The sequence below is a fragment of the Falco peregrinus genome, chromosome 11, assembly GCF_023634155.1.
Source record: "Falco peregrinus isolate bFalPer1 chromosome 11, bFalPer1.pri, whole genome shotgun sequence".
NCBI lineage: Eukaryota > Metazoa > Chordata > Aves > Falconiformes > Falconidae > Falco > Falco peregrinus.
The window spans coordinates 19067941-19083278 of NC_073731.1; positions in this window are offsets into that span (position 1 = coordinate 19067941).

Here is a 15338-nt window from a genome sequence, read left to right on the forward strand (position 1 = left end):
ATATTGATCTGTCTAGGTGGAGCTGATGATGGTATTCTAGTATTCAAAAAGAGCCTGTGAGTCATTGCAGTGTATTATGTATTCTAAGAAACTTACATTCTCCCAGCTACTAAAAATAATAAGATTTTTATTGTCTAAAGTAGCAATCATCTGTTGCAATTTGTATATTATGTAGCAGATTCATTCCTGCATTAACAGCTTTCGGTGCAGTCATTTACTTTACTGGGCCACAAAGTGGGATGCACGCCAGCAACTTGAGCAACATAAAATAATAGTGGGTACAGACCTATCAGTAGCACACCTTCAGGTCAAATATTTACTGTATGTAATGCTTTTGGTCCTGCAGTGCACAAAGAACCTTTTGTCCAGATAGCCAACAGAAATTGTGGTGAATCACTTTATATTTTCTGCAGAAGGCACTGAGATTAACCAGAGCAGAAAAATACGAAAGTGTCAGTCCTGATTATGGAAACATTAATTCAGAACAAAGGTTTTTCTTTTATAGCTGTATTTTTAACAAGTACATTGTTTCTTAGACATAAGAGAAGATCCCAAACCCAGTTATAGTCCTAAACAAACTTCTGCACCAATTTCCCCAGTTTCTTGGCTGTATATTTAAGGTGATCTTGTTAGCCAGGGATTACTGAGCCCAGCAAAGACAAAGTGACATTAAGACTGGTAGAGCTATGTAGACAGGATTACAGCTGCAGAATTAATACATTTGATGTGTTCTCTGTTCTAAAATCTGAAAGGGTTAGTTTTAGAATGGGTTAGTGGCTAGTTGTAAAAAGGGTTAGTTATAAAATGTTGCAATGCTGACTATGATGAATATACTGCCTCAGTCACACTAGCACTGAGGGAAGTATTTTTTTCACCAGATCTTTCTTCTTGGTGGGAAATATCTGGACCTTGCTCATGGTCAAGTGGCTGAGATAACTTGCCTTACATGAAGTGGGCTAGTTATTATTAAGTTCCTCTTTTTAACATCTCTCCAGTCAACTTTGTGCTTGGAACAAGATGAGGTCCCCTCTTCTATAGGTCACCTGCATCTGAAAGATGAGGCAGCCCCAGGGTTTCTCGGCACTGCATGACTTGTGTTTGTCGTGCAGCACTTCAGCCTCTGCTTTATATTGCTGTAGGTCCAGCTTTCAGCAGACTGTGCTGGCTCTTCAAATGTTTTGAATGGAACAATGCATTATTCATATGCCATCATACAAATTCATGGTCTTTCCGCAAAGGAAATTACTTCTACCTACTTCTAAGACTTCTCCCATTCAAGAAAATTAAACGAAGCACTCAGAGATGTTTTTAATTGCTTATGACTCAGTTGAGAAACTTCTAAGAATGAGTTTCTTTTTGTAATGTAACTTGAGAGCTCATTCATTGAATGTAATTATGCTGTATGATGGATTGGGAAGTATAAGTGGAGAGCTAAATAAGATGGAGATGACAAAATAATGGTAATAAAAATAATAGTGCTTGGGTTATGTGATACTTCCTCACAGTGTACATCACCACACTGTCACTATCTTTGAATACTAATGCAGCCTTGTGCCTTCTTCCTGTAGCATTCATTTAGCAAACAGAGCGCATTGTCTGTCTTCTGGTCTTTGGTGTACGAATGGCTTGGCTGCATGCTTTGGAGCTCTTTGGAGAGGTGGGGGTGAGAAGGCATTTCATCCTCTCAGTGGAGTGACTGCAGACCTGCATCCTTGGGATCAATGTGCTACCCCTCTCATCTGTGAGATCTGGTGGTAATTTTCACAGTTATGGAGACCAGCCATGCCTCTGCTCTTTCCCTGCCTGGGTGATCAGCTGGAGTCCAAGATGAAGCCTCCAAAAAGCTGTAAAGGCCGCTGGGTGCAAACCCATGTGTGTAACATCATAGTGACCTAGATAAGGCACTGAAGTTGTTTACCACTAATGAAACCACCATGACTTTTTCAACAGCAGTGTTAGAAAAGGCTTTTATAGATTCTTTAACACAAAGCAAACACATTTTATCAATCACATGAACGAATGTGTTTGCCTGTCTAAATTGCTGTATGGTACCAGGGCTGCTCCTGTTAATCTATAACTAGGAGGCTGGCTGGAGTAGAATCACTTTGCTACCTCAATTAAGTGTTCACTGGGGCCTGCAGAGGAGGAGGGCGATAGCCCACATGTTCATAGAAGGTAACTAATGGAGGTGCCTGAGTTATAGCTTCAAAGAGAGAGCAGGAGTACTTCTGAACTCGAGATGTGGAGAGGAAGGGCTTATTGCTGAACGTTTTCTTTTCTGAGCGCTAACTTTCTCTGTAACTTAAGAAACCAGACTACATGTGCTTTCCAGACTCCCTGGTTTTGTCTAGTGAGACGAATCCAGCCTTTCCCACTCTTCTGTTTCTCTTTTCCCACCCTATTCCAGATGTGCAGGCCTGCATAAACCAGCAGGATTCCAATTATAATGATACTTTCCCATTCACTATTCATCCAGTTTTTTCTTGATGTGAAAATGAAATGTGACCCAAAATAACCCAGGGTGTTGGGGGGGGGGTGGGTGTGCACCGGGCTCTATCATTGCATACATGCAATTTATTTCCTCAGAGTGTTTTTTTAATTTTACCTTCCCCACCCCCCCCCACCCCCCCCCCCACCCCCCCCAGTACTAAAACAAAACAAAACCCCACAAACAGGAAGAATAAAAACTTGAATGTATGCAGGAGACTCCTATTCAAACCAATGGCATCTGAGGACAGGAATTATCTCCTAGATATCTTGCTCATTTGTTCCATAACGATTACTAATTAATAAAAAACAATATCAAGACCCATAGTGATGAGACTCAGAAAAATGATTTCTGCAAACAATACCAGCATTCTTGCTAGAAGAATATGGCTAAATAATAAGAATTATAAAGAACAAAGCCTCTGACATTAAGTCCTGGAGCAAAATTTTAATTTACTTTAATTTACTTCAATATCAGCTTTTCCAGAATCACAGTAATATGGGGTAGTATATTTTAGTATTTACCCCACTTTTAATACTGACTGGGGGATTGGAGTGCTGTTCTATTTTTCCTTTCCAGGTAAGCTGTGAGAGCAAAATGAATGCTTTACTTGTTGTTGTGCCGTTTGAACATCGGAAGTTGGGTGTGTGGCATTTTACAGGCTAAACAGACAATATCCAGAGGCAAGCTGAAGTACAAGTTAGGAGTGTAAGTTTATTTCAGCTCCTGTGCACAACCCAGAAAAAACAAGGAGTTTTCAAAGAGTAAGCCATGGTATTTGGAGTTGGGTAGAAGACTGAATGAAGGCATGAGGACTTTTAAAAAAAGGCCAGAAAAGACCTGAGAGAAGAAAGAAAAGACCCTGATATAGCCAGTGATCATGTGTCTCCAGAAAAGTTGAATTGGTCATTACATCAATTTGGAGAAAGCATGACTGGCTTGCTTTAGCTTTCTTTTGCTTTTATCTGAAAAGTTCTCAACAGTGCTTTCCCTCCAATATCCTTTTGGGTTTTGCTGAAGACAAAATCTTTATAAAACCTGTTAAAAAAGAGTCAACGGGGAAGTTGATTTGAGTTTTGTTGGTAAAATATCCAGGCTTAGAGGAGTTTTGTTAACTGAGTTAGTGGGCTGACAATTAAACTCACCAGGATAAATATGAATGTGCTGAACTATTCTGAAAAAACTGTTCTCAAGATCAGCTGTTTCCAACGACTTTGGCTCTCAGGTGTGGATAACATGTCTCCTATGCCAGAGGTAATTGCTAGTCTTAAGGTCAATACAAAGGTTTCAGGGGATCCAGAGGAGCAAGTTGTTTCCTAATGTAAAACCCAATGGATACAACCAGCCTCTCAAAACAAGGTGCTCCAGGCAAAGTTCTCAACCCGATTGCCTCATTTCTGCACCTCAGGAGGTCCTGGCTCTTAAACAACATTAAAGCTCTGTTCAACAAAACTTTGACATATCCATTAAGTTAAAAAATGTGTTGACCTTAACCATTTATAGATGCTTTGGTCTCATTTCTCTTTCCATACCCATAAGCTGCTGAGGTTTTTAATGTTTGCATCTGGTCTCACCAAGAGATATTTAGTACCTCTGAAAAATTGAGTCCCTAATTACTGTGTCCTTCCAGGAACATGTGGGGTGTAACTCTGTGACAGTGGTGGATGGTAAGGATGCTTTTTCCTCTTTTTTTTTCCTCTCTTAACATTTTCTTAGTTACATATTTATTACTTTCAAATATTTTTTCTCAAGTATTTGGAATAAAAGAGTATAATTTTATGATAGGGGAGAACCATGAACATGCAGGGAAGAACAATGCAACTATTGGCTGCATATCTACAGACCTGTTCACAAGTTACCAAATGTTTTACTAGGAGTGCCATGCTTTGGTGTAATTCTGAATACAGGACTGTAGGTTCCAAATAACTTCATCTTTTTAAAGTTTTATTGTATAATTGACATTTTTTCGTACAGTATTTTCTTTGTAAAACAGTAGGGTACAGTTGGAAATTTGTTATGCTCCTCTGCTTGGTCAGTATCATTGTCTGAATTAATGATAATCTGTGCCTTTAGCTGTTTAAATGATCAGATTTTTGCAGAAACCAGTGCTCTGACCAGAGCAAGAGACATACCCAATCATTCTCATGCACATATGTATACCATTTTAATAGATTGGTTTGAAATCTAGCTCTTTACAATTACCACGAAGTCTGGACTCAGAATGTGTTATTCATGTGGAAATTCTTGTTTACACCAAAGGAGATTTCCTACCACAGGGCTAATCTGTAAACCCAGAAATAACTGAGATTTGCTTTGCAGCACTTATTCAAGGAACTGCATATGAAAATAAGTTTTCTGAATTCAAAGCAGCCAGGAAAGTTGCCTGTTGGTATTACTTCCCAGTTTTTCTCAATGGAACCTGATATTCTATTTTTTCTTATTCTCATAGATTAGAAAATTAATATAAAGGTGGCACAGGTGAGAATCTCTTCATCTCCTGATACATACTCTGCTGGCCAACTGTACCCTTTCACAATAGTGCTTAGCTACCTTGGGGAACGAAAATAATATATGTTCTTTCTTTCATTCATCCCACTGAAAACTTCCTTCCAAAATGAAATGATGGAACTTCTTCTGTGCTGGTTTCAAGCTGGTGAAACTTTACTGAGTTCACAAGTTTTTGATGGCTGACAACCAGTGAGATAGGAGAAGAATCAGGCTCAAAAATTCTGCTTTAAAAGCCTGGTTAAAAAAAAAAAAAAAAAAAGTCATATTTAAAAAGGCTGAGTACTTGCTTCCTGGTGCACTTGACAAGATTTTAAACAATTAGGCAACCAGCAATGGCTTCTAATCCCATGGAAATGGCTGTGGAAAAAAAAGGCTTTCCTTCATTGAAAAGTGATTAGTTTAAAGCATTCTGTCCCATTTATGGCAGTTTGATGGCAGTTTCCATGGGGATGGGAGTAGAGGACTGCTGAAGTGTTATCATAACTCCTGCAAATGACATAGATGGAGGCTAAAAGATGTAAATTATATTTCAACAGCACCTGTAAATGTATTAATTTTGGGAGAGGGAGAAGGGAAAGACAAAATGTTTTTCCTCTTTCTCCATCTGCAATACATCTCTGAGTGATGCAGCCAGTCAGAATAACATAAAATGATCTTTTCGGCCTCTCATTCATAGTTCTGCAATGTAGTATTTTTTACTGCTTTGAGAACCTGATGATCAGGCGTGTCAGATTTCTTCAAAAGTATATATTGTTATGCTCATTTTATAAATTTGGACAGCTGAGTCAGAAAAAAGGTTAAGTGGCCAAAAGACCAGGGATCGGGGATATTGCTGGAAAAACAGTCTGCTTGTTTCTAAAGCCCTGGCTAAGTGACTGTACAGCTCAAACAATGACTTTTTTTTCAGGATTCCTATCTCAGAACCCTGGGGGCACCAGCAGGCCCCGGTGTCGCTGCCTGCCCCTCCTGGCTGGGGTGGTGGGATGGGCCCTGGCTGCCTGGGGGCTTCTCCTGGGAAGCTGCTGGCCCAGGCAGCGTGCCGGGCAGTGAGCCCAGGCAGGGGCTGATGGCCACAGGCTGGGCTGAAATGGAGCCTTGGGCCACGGGCAGGGTCGGGTTGCCCTGTGGGGCTGGGCAGGAGCAGGCTGCGCTCAGAGTGCCCTCAGGGCCTGACCCTCTGGTGACAACCAGTGATCAGCACAAGAGTTTTCTTAGAAGTTGAATTTTGAAACTTTTCAGCTCCAGCAGCCCCAAAATGGGAAAGTAAACTTTGTAGCTTCTGAAAATGACCTCAAATCAAGCGCTGTGCCATCACGGCTTTCCGACATATTGCTTGTCTATGATATGGGGAAATGATGGCACTTGAACTCGGTGCTCTCTCTGTTTCAGCTGACGGTTGGGCCTGAAACCTGAAGGGTTTGAACTGTTTCTGCTTTGATAAGTTTTGCACTCAGTCAAATAGATACCTGAAGGGATTTTTTGGAGAGGAGGAGGGGAGGAAGAGAGTATGTGATTCTGAGACCCAAGCTGAGAAAAGGTCTTCTTGTCACCCTTCTTTTTCTTTGTTTTTCTTGTTGGTAGCATTGAGGACATAGTTTTTGACTGGGAATTGTGAAGTATCTGCATGGAGATTAAAATCTCTTCAATAGATCCATGATATGAAAAAAATTGCTTTGTGGATTGCTCATGGAAAATCTAATTTTAAACAGTGTTGGTTAGCTGTGATCTGTTGGAGAGCTGCATGGCATTGTTCCTGTGGTCTGATGTGATGAACACTGAAGTGCTACTACATATCCATACTAGCTCCTAATTTCCTATGAAGGACATAGGATGTACTAAAGAATAGATATACAGGCCGTCGTTTAATGTTGTCTCAGTACTACATTATACAAATACAATTTTTTTTTGTCTGTGGGTATTTGTGACAAACACACGATTAAACTATTATTAATTCCAGTTTCTTTAAAAAAAAAAAAATTGTCAATTTTAATACATTTCCGTTTACTCTTTTAAGTTGTGCTGTGAAATTCGTTACAGTTACAGCTGAATTTCATTTTAATTTCAAGCTGACTCCTAACCTAATCAACATTCAGTGCATTTCTATGGTCTGCCTAAATCTATATAAACGAGGAGAATATTCTTTACACTGTCCTGTTTGGATAGGAAAAGACATCAACCATTTCACAAGTGGTAAGAAACTGAGACAAAAAATGTTTAAAGGTGAATGCTACATAATTACTTAGTGCATGACTTGACGCGAGTGATTTGTGTCTTTTCATTTTCAAACCTTCATCTGTAGTTTCATGACTTCATGAAGAGTCAGTTTTGTTAGAAAGAATTGCTGAATCAGCCTGTGGAAGTGTCATTTGCTAAAGTTCAAATCTGAATTTTAAATTTTCTGTTTTGTTTTTTTGATGGGTATTTAAATAATAGCAGACCTTTTTTATCATATAATTTATGTAAATCCTTTAGTTTTGGTTGGCAATAAAGGTTACAATTAATGACTAAAGAAATGGTTGATCTCACAAAGAAATCCAGGACTTTCAGAAAATCTGTGAAGAGGATAATCACAGGTTGAAGTGCATGGACAGTATTAGAGGGAAAAAACATGCAGATTGACAGTCTTGGAAGAGCTATAGAAAGAAAATAAAGCCATTGGTATTTCAATGACAAGAATGTCTAAAATCAAATCAAGGAAAGGGGTCACATATCTCTTCTTCAAGAATTAGTCTTCATTTCTCTAATTCTCTGTAAGTGTGACGACAAGAAAACATCCAAGTTCAGACTGCATTATAAAAAAGACTTTGCATGTTTTAGATACCACTGAAACTCTCCATCATCTCCAACTCCCTTCACGTAGAACTTAAAACCTGCAATTGTGCATCCTTTCTTAATAGTCAGAAGCCTTTTCTAGAAGCTGGAATATATTCTAATATTTTTTCAGTAACTGTGGGGTGTCCTTTAACAGTTCTACATGCTCAAGGTAAAATGCACATTATACTTAAATCATTTTGACAAATTTTTGCAACACCCTGTTCAGGGTTGAAGGATGACTTACTGATAATGCACCTTGGTGGCTATTTAACTGAAAGCAAATATTTATGCTCATTTTCCATTAATTTGTAGGCAGAGTGAAATTGCTAATGGTAACACTACTACCTATAAATGGTGCTTGTCAAAGTTGAAATAAGTGGAATTTTCAAATATTTTTTTCAAATATTTTTAGTTACATTCACTGTTGACTGAAAAAGATCAAATTGAAAATAAATCATGAACCATTCATATGTATAACAATAAACAGCTTTCAAAACTACACTGAGATTGTCGTGACTGGACATCTCAGTCACAGCAGAATGTTAAGCTCTTTTACACTAAGTTTTTAGTTATACATATTGCTGAAGGAAGAGCTACTGCAATGCTCAGAATAGTAAACTTTCTCCTAATAAGGTATATAATTTAAAAACTGGTGAAACTTGGAGAACTACTTACTTTACTGTTACAATCAAGTGGTTTGTATGAATGACGTGAGACTAAACTGTAGTATATTTTTATTGCTTTTATAGAACTTAGCTTACTCCCATATAATTTAACATTTTTGAAAAAAGAAGAAAATTTGTTCTTAGAGCCTATACTGATGGGGGTTTTTTTGTTTGTTTGTTTTCTTTTCTTTTTTTCTGATACTGATACCTGAGAGTTTACTGCTGTGAACAACTGAGAAACTTCTGCATAAACTGCAGCCCTGTGGCACATCTTTGTCTTTATTGAGCTATGTGAAATGATCTTCCAACTCGCTCTGTAAAGAACAAGTTGTCTTTTTAAGGATTGAATGTCAGTGGGATGTAATCATTAGTGTCACTAGCTTGTCTATGATCTGTGACTGGAATGCAGTAAGCTAAAAATTCCCAGCTAAAGCTAACCTTTGGTCCTGATCATTTTGCCCTGTATTTTCAGTGTGTTGGGCCAGTAGACTCTAGACACTATGCAGCGTCTATCCCACAGAAAGTATGCAGGATAAATCTTTAGATACTAAATGACTGAGCATACATGAAAATCCTAGGTAAATGAATGTTAAGGTAGACCCGACTTGTTCTAGAAATTTATTTCACACAAAGGAAAAGCCTTTGCATTTCAGTGGCATTTCCAAAATAAGTTCATGAAGTAATTTAGCATATTTGGATTTTAAGGTACTGCAAAAGTCTAAACTGTTGTTTTGGAGAATAGGTACATTTGAGTGAATTTCAGACATTAGTTTTTTGGAAGAGGGAAATGACAAATTTCCAGAAGTTTTCTTTCTCCTTATATGCTATTTCTGTACCTATAGGTACAAAAATATTCTGGGGTAACATCAAGATTTAAAGACTAAAATCTGAATGATGAAATTAAGCAATTGGGTTTTATTTCAGATGTGCAAGTTACTGTATTAATGCAGATAATTTATTTTAAAGATTTTTAAATTTTTCTATTGTTAGTCTTGCAGAGAGATTCTACACTGAAAATAAGGCTACTTAATGTTTATATTCTGTTTTGATCTTTAAAGACAAAAAAGACAAAATGTAATAAAATAATGGATAGAGTGTAATTTGATCTGATTTTGTTTTGGATACTTCCTGATCTTTGATAACTCAGGTTACTTTGTTTTCGCACTGTAACTGTGTTTCTTGTCCCCTGGTCTTCAGTCTATGATTATCATATTTCTAATGGAAGAAAAAAAAATTCTGGAATTCTTTGATTTGCATGTAAGACAGATTCCACAAGCAGGTCTCATGAGTAGAAGCTACTTGCAGATCTCCTAGGTTACAATATAAATATATATTTATATAAAATCTAAAAATTTTATTTGAAAACAGCAAGTTACTCTTCAGTATCATTATAATTAAAATAAGATGAAAGTTCCAATATTTAGAATTGTTGAAAGTAAATAATCTATGTATGTGTATGTATGTATGTGGTCTGCATATATGTTCATTTCGTCCTCCCAAAATATCAGAAGGATCTTGGATTCTGAGACTTGTTTATTAAGGGCAATGAGAAGCACAATGAAAAACTTCATTGGTGACCCATCACTTCTTGAAACATTGTATGAATATCTGAGTGTGACTCTCAGTGCAGTAAACTGTGTGTACAGAGGTTTCTAAATATAGATATAGTAATTCAGTTACTGCCAGTCAAATCAATATAGATCTTAAAAATGTCTGAATCTATTTTTGATGTTGAAAAATAAGAGCAGTTATTAAGGTTTCAGCAGCTATGTGATGCACTTTTAAGAAACTGTGACTGTTTATCCATGCCTTAGTAGTCTATGATAGAAATTCATGTGACTGTCCTGATATCTGCTTTTTTATATTTAATAGATACACCCATACACATAACACATTTTTCTGGTCTGAAAAAGAAATGCCTGTGGTGGAAAGTGCTATCTATGGCCGTGTCCAAAGCTGACAAAAGTGCATTTTGAGCAGCTGACACTTGCCTTCATGCATAGGAAATTTCTTCTTCACTGTACAACGCAATAAAGAGACCTCATATGCATTAACATATATTTTAGCCCTTTTACTTTTGTTTGTTTTAATGCCACAACAAGCAGTCTGAGTTAGACCTGTGACAACATTTTATGAACAGTGTGATTTTTCTTTTGTGACTGAAAGTCCAGTAATTATGATGAAGTTTAATCATAATATAACCCAAATCTCATTAAAACTCTACATAAATTTCATATTAAGAGGAGAACGGGAAAGAAAGACACAGAAGGCAGAGCAATGTATAACCACTTTTCACTCCTGATGATTTTCTCCTTACATCTTAAGCATTGGTTCTATGCTATGTACTCTTCTGTCAGATCAGACTGACATATGGGATGGAGTAAAAGTCAGGAGAAAGGTTATTCTACAAGCTGTGAAACAGTTCTGGTGATGCTGGGAGGAAGAAAAGTGTTAGCGTATTTAGAGGAAGCTTTCATGCTAGGGAATTGCCCCACTATGATTTTGGTATAGTATGGATTAATTTCCCTTACAGCTGTTTCAATATTTTCTGTGACATGTCTATTAATTATAAAATCTATTTGTTGCACTAGCAGTTTTCAGCCTCTGATGTCCACTGTAGTCCATCTGCTCCGCCCACAAAATGAAAGTCCGGAAGAGTTAATTGTGTCACAGTTGCTTCCCCAGCAGCCAGATGTCATCTGAAATCAGGATGTTTGTCTGTGAGTTATCTTTTCAACCAGAGAGGCTACAGCCTTGCAGAGAGAATAAGCTGATCTGCCTGCCCCATCTCCCCATGGAGAAAGTACAGCTATTGACTTCAGACTGGAAGTATTCATTTGGTTAAACCACTATAGTTGAGAGAAACATACTCAAATAACTGGAATCACATTTTTAAAAAAATACACCCTCCCCCCCAACAAAGACAACCAAGTTTTAAGTGGGTCCAAACCCAAGTAGTTTGCCATGAATGTTGTGTTCCATTTTGGGCCTTGTATTAACAAGAGGTTGGCAAGAGTCAACCTCAAAGGAACCTTTACAGGAATAACACAGATATTCTAAGTATCACCATGAGGCAAAAGAGAAAGACCAGCTGAGACACAATGTAGCAGATTAAAAAGTATTTTTAAAGGCTAAAGATTCCAAGGAGAAAGAAATGTTACTGTCTGTAGCATATGAAAGGTGTAAGGAGTGTGAAATTTTCTGTCCCTTTCTCAGCAAAGCAATTTTTCAGCATAATCTGGTGTTCTCCGGTGATTCTTTGGATTTTTTCTATACTAGACCTGGAGTTATCAATTATGTGACCCTTTCTCCAACAGGGCAGGTCAAGCTTCTAAAATTAAGTATGTTCAGCTCCATCAGAATGGTAATAAGAAAGTCTCATAAGTAAAGAAAGTAAACTTTCTTTTCTCGTAAAAGAAAGTAAGCATAAGGGTGAAAAGCAGAGGAGTTCTGTTTGGAGAGCTGTGCAAATGTGCATGACACAGCAGTAAAAGGAAAGCAGCCAGGGAAAGAGGTACGCTAGATGGTTTTCAGAGGTCATATCACCTCTAGCTTGTCACATAATGTCTAAAATTATAACTGTGTTCCCATAATACTTTTTATTTGTGATAAGTGCTTTTACAAAGTCAAGTAGTACTGTCTTCATTTAAAGACAGCAAAATTATGCCAAGATGCATGACGAGGGAGTCTAAAATAGATACGTATTTCCTCACCAAAAAATAAAAGTCAAAGAGCTGCACAACAAAATTTTATAGCAAATACTTGCACCATAAGATCCCAGCAGAAGAAGACTCAAGGCTTGCAGTCATAGGGAACATTTCCATCTGGCGTGGGCCTAAGTTCAATTTTCAATTTTCATTCCATTGCCATGCAATGAGGAATAAAAGTTTTTCTTGCTAAGACAGCTTCAGGGGACAAATATTTGATCTTTCAAAATCTTTAGGACTGCTGCTGTTGCCCTGCCTGGATTCCCCCTAGGGAACTCACCTTTCAGTCTTCCACACTCTCTGCAATTAAGTAAAAAATTCATGATATACATTCCTCTTTTCCAGTGACTGTATACTGAGTACAGTATAATTATGAGAAGCCACTGATTTGACCTAGTATTGTTTTATATTCACCTTTCACAAGGTGTAACTTGTGCTTTAGTCTATATTTCCTCTTGCCTGCTTCTTGCTCTTGCTAGCAGCTATCTTCAGTTGGGAAAGCTATGGAATTTGAGTGTCAGGTATAGACTAGACCGTGTGGTGGGTTAAGAGATTTCCTGCTAAAGTGAGAATTCTGTTATGTTTTCCAGGAGGGAAAGTGCAAATTTCCTTGAACTGCCCTGACTCCAGGATCGAATCATAGAATCATTTAGGTTGGAAAAGACTTCTAAGATCATGGAGTCCAACCGTTAACCCAAAGCTGCCAGGTCCACCACTAAACCACGTCCCTAAGTGCCACATCTACGCACCTTCTAAATACCTCCAGGCATGGTGACTCAACCACTTCCCTGGGCAGCCTGTTCCAATGCTTGACAACAGCTTTGGTGAAGAAAATTTTCCTAATACCCAACCTAAACCTCCCTTGGTGCAACTTGAGACCATTTCCTCCTGTCCTGTTGCTTGTTACATGGCAGAAGAGACCGACAGCTGCCTTGCTACAGCCTGCTTTCAGGGAGCTGTGGAGAGCAGTTAGGTCTCCCCTGAGCCCCCTTTCCTCCAGGCTAAACAGCCCCAGTTCCCTCAGCTGCTGCTCCTCACAGGACTTGTTCTCCAGCCCCTTCCCCAGCCCCTGCCCGGCTCTGGACACGCTCCAGCCCCTCAGCGTCCCCCCTGCAGTGAGGGGCCCAAACCCAGCCCAGGGTGCGAGGTGCGGCCTCACCAGGGCCGAGCATGGGGACGGTCACTGCCCTGGCCCTGCTGGCCGCGCTGTTTCTGATACAAGCCAGGAGCTGTTGGCCTTCTTGGCTACCACACACCCCAGGCCCTTCCCCACCGGCAGCTCCCAGCCCCCTGCCCCAGCCTGCAGCTGCGTGGGGCTGGTGTGACCCAGGGGCAGGACCCGGCACTGAGCCGCGCTGAGCCTCATACGACCGGCCTGGGCCCATCGGCCCGGCCTGCCCAGACCCTCTGCAGAGCCTCCTGCCCTCAGGCAGATCAACGCTCCCCACTGCTTGGTGTCACCTGCACACTGACCGAGGGTGCGCTCGATCCCCTCGTCCAGATCACCGATACAGACATTAACAGGGCTGGCCCCAGTGCTGAGCCCGGGGGAGCACCACTTGTGCCTGGCCGCCAGCTGGATGTGACCCCATTCACCGCCGCGCTTTGGGCTCGGCCCAGCCAGCCTTTTACCCAGCGCAGAGTGTAACTGTCCCAGCCGTGAGCAGCCAGTGTCTCCAGGAGAAGCTGTGGGAGATGGTGTCAGAGGCTTTACTGAAGTCTGGGGAGACACCATCCACAGCCTTTCCCTCAGCCACGAAGTGGATCACCTTGTTGTGGAAGGAGATGCGGTTTGCCACGCAGGACCTGCCTTTTATAACCCCATGCTGGCTGGGCCTGATCACCTTGTCCTGTACACGCTGGGTGATGGCACTCAGGATGATCCTCTCCATCAACTTCCCCAGCACCAAGGTCAGACTGACAGGCCTGTAGTTCCCCAGATTCTCCTCCTGACTCTTCTTGTAGATGGGCATCACGTCTGGTAACTTCCCGTCAGCTGGGACCTCCCCAGTTAGCCGGGAGTGCTGATGAGTGATTGAGAGTGGCCCGGTGAGCACTTCCACCAGCTCCCTCAGCACCCTTGGGTGGATCCCATCCAGCCCTGTAGACTTGCGTGTCTCTAAGTGGTGTAGCAGGTAGCTGACCATTTCCCCTCGGATTATGGGGGCTTCACTTTTTGTCCCATCCCTGTCTTTCAGCGCTGGGGGATGGAACAACTGGTCTTGCTATTAAAGACTGAGGCAAAGAAGGGATTAAGTACCTCAGCCTTTTCCTCACCCTTTGTCACTGTGTTTCCTCCCTGCATCCAACAAAGAATGGAGATTCTTCTTAGCTCTCCTTTTGTTGCAAATATATTCATAGAAACATTTCTTATTGTCTTTTATGGCAGTAGGCAGATTAAGTTCTAGTTGGGTTTTGGCCCTTCTAGTTTTCTCCCTGCATAACCTCAAGACTTCCTTCTAGTTCTTCTGAGATGCCTGCACTTTCTTTCATACGTCATAAACTCTCCTGTTTTTTCCTGTTTTCCAGCCAAAGCTCTCTGTTCAGCCAGACCAGTTGTCTTCCTCATCAGCTCATCTTTCAGCACATGGTGACGGTCTGCTCCTGAGCCTTTAAGATTTCCTTCTTAAAGAATGTCCAGCCTTTCCTGCACTCCTTTGCCCTTCCAGACTGCCTCCCAAGGGACTCTGTCAAACACTCTTCTAGACAGGCTGAAGTCTGCTCTCGGGAAGTCCGGTTCTGCTGAACCCCCTCCTTAATTCTCTGAGAATCAAAACCTCTATCATTTCATGGTTGCTATGCCGAAGATGGTCTCCAACCATCACATCACCTACAAGTTCTTCCCTATTCACAAAAAACAGGTCCAGTGGGGTGCCTTCCCTGGTAGGCTCACTGACCAGCTGTATCAGGAAGTTATCTTCCACACGCTACAGGGACTTCCTAGACTGTTTCTTCTCTGCTGTATTGTATTTCCCGCAGACACCTAGTAAGTTAACACTTCCTATGAGAAAAAGGGCTAGCAAATGATTGTGAGACTTCTTCCATCTTTGTGTAGAATATTTTGACTGCTTCCTCATGCTGCGTGGTTGCGTGGTCTGTAATAAATTCCACCACAATATCTGCCTTGTTGGCTTTCCCCCTGATTCTTACTCAAAA